The following is a 4,942-nucleotide window of genomic DNA, read 5'->3' as shown; positions in this document are numbered from 1 at the left end:
GCACACAGAAAGGAATTCACAGACAGACAGACAGACAGACAGGAATCTTCCATGTGGGGTCACTTCTCAAATGACCTGAAGCGTTAGGGCCTAGGTCAGGCTGAAACCAGGATTCTGGCAATCCACTCAGATTTCCAATACAGTGCCAAAGGCTGCACTGGTTGGATCCTTGTCTGCTGCTTTTCCGGATGTCCCCTTTCCAGATCTCAGTGAAAAGTTCCTCTGGAAACATCTGCAGTGTCTCTACAACCCCATAGTTCCCAACAAACCTGGTCTACATGTGTCAGTCAGTGAGCCCAACTCGTGTTTACTGTACCTTCTAAATCCAACACCTGTTCAAACCTTTCTCTCTAACCCCATCATGCACTCTGATTTCTGCTGACATCAGAGGCTCCGCTGATTGGGTGGGTGTGGCTCAAGGCGAGGTGAACACTATAAAAGCAGACTTCCTCAGAGCCTTCTCAGCGAACAGCCGCCGTTTTAACAGGCAGCAGCCCCGCGTCACAGACCTGAAGAAGCCTGTGACTACTCATCTTCCTGGACATTTTTGGAGTTCTCAGTGGTAATACCAGTGATAGCAGACACAGGTGAGCATGGAATTTAGAGGAAGGCCCTTCTGCATATTCTGTCTTATAAGCCTATTTTAAGCTTAGTGGTCAGTTCCTACTGGTCTCATTTGAGCAAACAAGTGGCATTCCCACTTGCTGAAAATAATCATGTATTGGGTCAGCCGGCTGAACCTCTGCCTGCAGGCGCCTTGGTCCCATGTGGTGCAGATTTTGTGTTGCATGGGATCTAGTTCTGTGCTGCTCCCTACTTATGCCCAGAAGGGAGGTGAGGACGGCGGCATGCCTACGTGTTCCACAGCATCCTTGCAGAATCCAGAAGACTCCTCCTCCTGGCTTCAGGTTGACTTGGCCTCAACCTTGTTGCCTTTCTGTGCATGGTCAGATAATGGAGGAGCTTTTCGTCTGTTTTTCCTGCATTTTCTGGCTAGGCTTTGCAATGAATGTGAATAAATGGTGATTTCAGCGTGGTGGCCTAGAGGCTAATGGCCTTGCCTATAATGTGCCGGGATCCCATATGGGTGCCAGTTCTAATTGTGGCAGCCCTGCTTCCCATCCTGCTGCCTGACTGGGGCCTGGGAAAGCAGTTGAGGACAGTGCAATGCTTGGGACCCTGCATGCGTGAGGGTGATTGCAAAGAATCTCCTTGCTTCTGGCTTTGGATCGGACCAGATCCAGCTGTTCTGGTCACTTGGGGAGTGAATCATAGGACAAAAGATCTTCCTCTCTGTTTCTCCTCCTCTCTGTAGAGATAACGCTGTAACAAATATAAATAAACAAAGAAATCTTGAAACTCAATGAGTTATGGGCCCAGTGTGATAGCCCAGTGGTTAAAGTCCTTGCTTTGCATGTGCCAAGATTCCATGTGGACACCAGTTTGTATCCCGGCTTTGGCACTCCACTTCCATCACCCTTCCCGTGGTTAGGGAAAGCCACTGAGGGCTGTCCAAAACCTTGGGACCCTGCATCTGCATGGTTGAACCTGAAGAGACTGCTGGCTCCTTGCCTCAAATTAGCTTAGCTCTAGCCCTTGTGGTTCCTGGGGGAGGTAACCAGTAGTGGGAAGATCTTTCCTTCTGTGTCTGCTTTTCTCTGTCAATCTGACATTCCAATGAAATGCACTACATCTTTAAAACTCAATACAAAAATAAATGAATTGGAAAACAGAAGGGTGGCACTGCACCCACGATTAGAACCTTTGAATACGTTAGTTTGTGTGATGTGATCCCTGACGCTATTCATCCTTCTACTCTATACATTTCTAGATTTTCAACATCTTATGATGTCTGTTCTCAATTTTTCTGAAATACACAAAACACCAAACACCTTCTGTGCATACCAGAATCTTCTGGAATCAGTGGTTCAACTAAACGTAGAAGCCATTCCTAAAAACATTTCCATTGTGTTGAATATGTAAACTTAACTCATCTCTGCCATAAACATAGCACCTAAACAAACATCAATGAATATTTCATTTTTTCTGCACATTTCATATAATGCAATGATGATACACAGGAGTGGTTTCTAGCTCACCGGAAAGGATTTTGCTCTTTATAGGAGAGACGTGGGTATCTGGGAATTCTGATTCTGCCCAGGAATTATGCAATCAATTCCCCATAGTCACAGAGGAACTGCTAATATTTCTTAGGCCAACAAAATTAGGCTAGATATGTTGAAATCGCTTAAAACCCATATTCAAAGGTCCTACTTTGTATCTTTTGAAAGCTTCAGTTTGCACAAAATACACGAGAAAATGTTGGAAATAGATTCAACCAGAGAAATGGAACAATCCATGAGCGACACATTGAAGTAATTTATCAAGCCACCATCATTGTCATCTGTGGATATTCTTGCACAGAATGCGAGGCCCACAGATGATCTCTTAAAGTTAATTGTAAGGGCAGATAGTAGATTCATTGTGCTGCCCGTTGCTGTCGAGAAGAATCTCAGAAACCACCGTCTACCTGTTGGCAGGAACACAACCTGGGAAAATGAGATTTGCTCAAATACGAAACAAAAACTGTGTATTTTCTTTCTTGAATAAGGAGTCTCAACTCAAAGTAGCACCTAAACCCAATAGCTGATTGTTTTATAGGCTGAGCGTTCAATTGAACATCAAGCACAGCCAATAGTCTTAGATCAAACTCAATCAAGGTTTGGAGAAAGCTAGCTTTGTGGGTTTGAAGCAGAGAGGCTAGCTATTTATCATGGATTTCAAGTGTCCCTTTAGTGTGTTAAAGTAAAGGAGTCCATGAAGTGACTGTTTAGATTGGCAAATTAAAAGGAAAAAAGACAGAGAGAAAAAGAGAGAGAGAGAGAGAGAGAGAGAGAGAGAGAGAGAGAGAGAGAGAGAGAGAGACAATTAGAGCCCAAGTCGTGGACATGTGATTTAGAAAGAAACATTGATTTGTGTTATGTTTAGGCCTATCTGGCTACAGAGATGAGTCTTTAACCACCTCAACATTTATCATCCACTCTAGTCTTAAACTTCTGTATGCAAATTTGTTGTTTTTCTTAAAATTTATTTCTTTTTTATTGCAAAGTCAGATATATAGGAGAGATGGAGAATTCTAAACTTGAAAAATCAGAGTGACATACCGTTCCAAAGAGGGAAGGGACATTGTAGAAAACCTGCATGAAGTGAGAGTAGAGTGTGTGTGTGTGTGTGTTTTGAATGTTTGAGTGTGTGTGTGTGTTTTGAGTGTTTGTGTGTGGTGTGTGTCTTAATGTCTGCCACTGCTCAGAACATTCTCTTACATCCTAGCTTCTGAAACCTTCCAGGGAAGGCAGATGAGTAGCACTTGCACCTTCTCTCGTCCCTCCTGAAGTGCCCAATCCAACCCTGCCCCAACCCACTGATAGAGAAGTCTGACATATCCTGTTCCTCGAATCTTACCTTGTGTCTTAAATCCCAAACTCCCTGCTTGAGACAGGCAACTGCTAAGCTTCTTTCTAGAATATTGCATTTTATCTTAACAAATACTTCAAATGCACACCTTCAAACTAATGTATGCTTCATATATATACACATATATACACATATATATGTGAGTGTGCATGCATATATTCCTATATACATGTATACATCAATGCACACAGAGAGAGTGAGAGAGAGAATGTATCCAATATTTATTTCATGATGTATCATCTCACTCAGTAACAAATCATCAGAAAGGCAGATTTTAGAGGAAAGGAGAGACAAGGAGAAAAGATCTTCCATTGGCTGCGTCATGGCCACAAACAGATACCCATATGGGCTCCTGGTGTGGCAAAGCAAGGATTTAGACACTGAGCCATAACACCAAGCCCAGATACAGAATTTATGATGGGCATGCCATGAGTGAAGAAAGAAAAAATACTAGCTTTCAGTCAGTACTCACCTGTATCAAGTCCTACGTAAAGGCTGATACGTGTGGAAGAGACACATCGACATACTGAAAGCTAGACCTCACAAATTCTTCAACCTGGAGTGTTAGGGGTTTCCTACCAGATTTCTTTGTCATTGATTCTCTATATCAAACAATCACAGTTCTTGTGCTGACCTCCGCAGTTCTATTTCTATTTTAATCATTGATTTAATTTACTGCTTTTCAATAAAATATCTGATTGACAAAATTAAGCACAGAAAGAGTGTGATCTTCCATCCACATGCTCACTCCACAAATGGTTCCAATGCTGAATGTTCCACATGGGTACGTACCAGTGCCCCACACTTTCAACCATTGTCCACTTCTTTCCCAGGCCATCAGCAGAACACAGGATTGGAAGTGGAGAGGATTGTTCATGAATCAGAAGGCAGAGGACTAGTCAGCTGAGGCGCCATGCCAGCTCCTGTGCCTCTGGCTCCTGTCTCTGATCCCACTCTCCACTTCCCTCTCCATGATCCTGCCCCGCTCCACTGAAGAGGTCAGTCAAGAGCATGTGAATCTCAGGCACCTGTGTTCTCATTACTTTGAGTGGGTTCAGCTTAGAGGACCTGAACACGCTAGCCTGGTCCTCCTTTCTTTGCACCTCTGCAGCCCGTGAGCCACCTGCTCCCACTGAGCACCTTCCAGACAGTCCCTGCTGCACCGGTGAGGTGGCCACAGGTGAAGTTGTGGGCTCAGAAAAGAGAGGGCAGCCTTCAGGATTAAGAGCCTTCTAACACAGGAAAGCGAGCTCTAGAGTGACAGACCCCACATTGCTTCTTAGGAGTGTACTCAGTAATATCAAGCAGATCTCACTCACTTCACCTACAAAATCTGTGTGTGTGTGTGTGTATGTGTGTGTGTGTGTGTGTGTGTGTGTGATATCACAGGTCTCTAACTCTTTCAAAGAAGAAATGAGAAACTGTGAAAAAAGTAGAAGCTATGTTTCGCTTATATTTTTGCCATCTC

This window comes from Ochotona princeps, chromosome 22 (assembly GCF_030435755.1).
Source record: "Ochotona princeps isolate mOchPri1 chromosome 22, mOchPri1.hap1, whole genome shotgun sequence".
Classification (NCBI taxonomy): domain Eukaryota; kingdom Metazoa; phylum Chordata; class Mammalia; order Lagomorpha; family Ochotonidae; genus Ochotona; species Ochotona princeps.
This window is presented reverse-complemented; position numbering follows the sequence as displayed.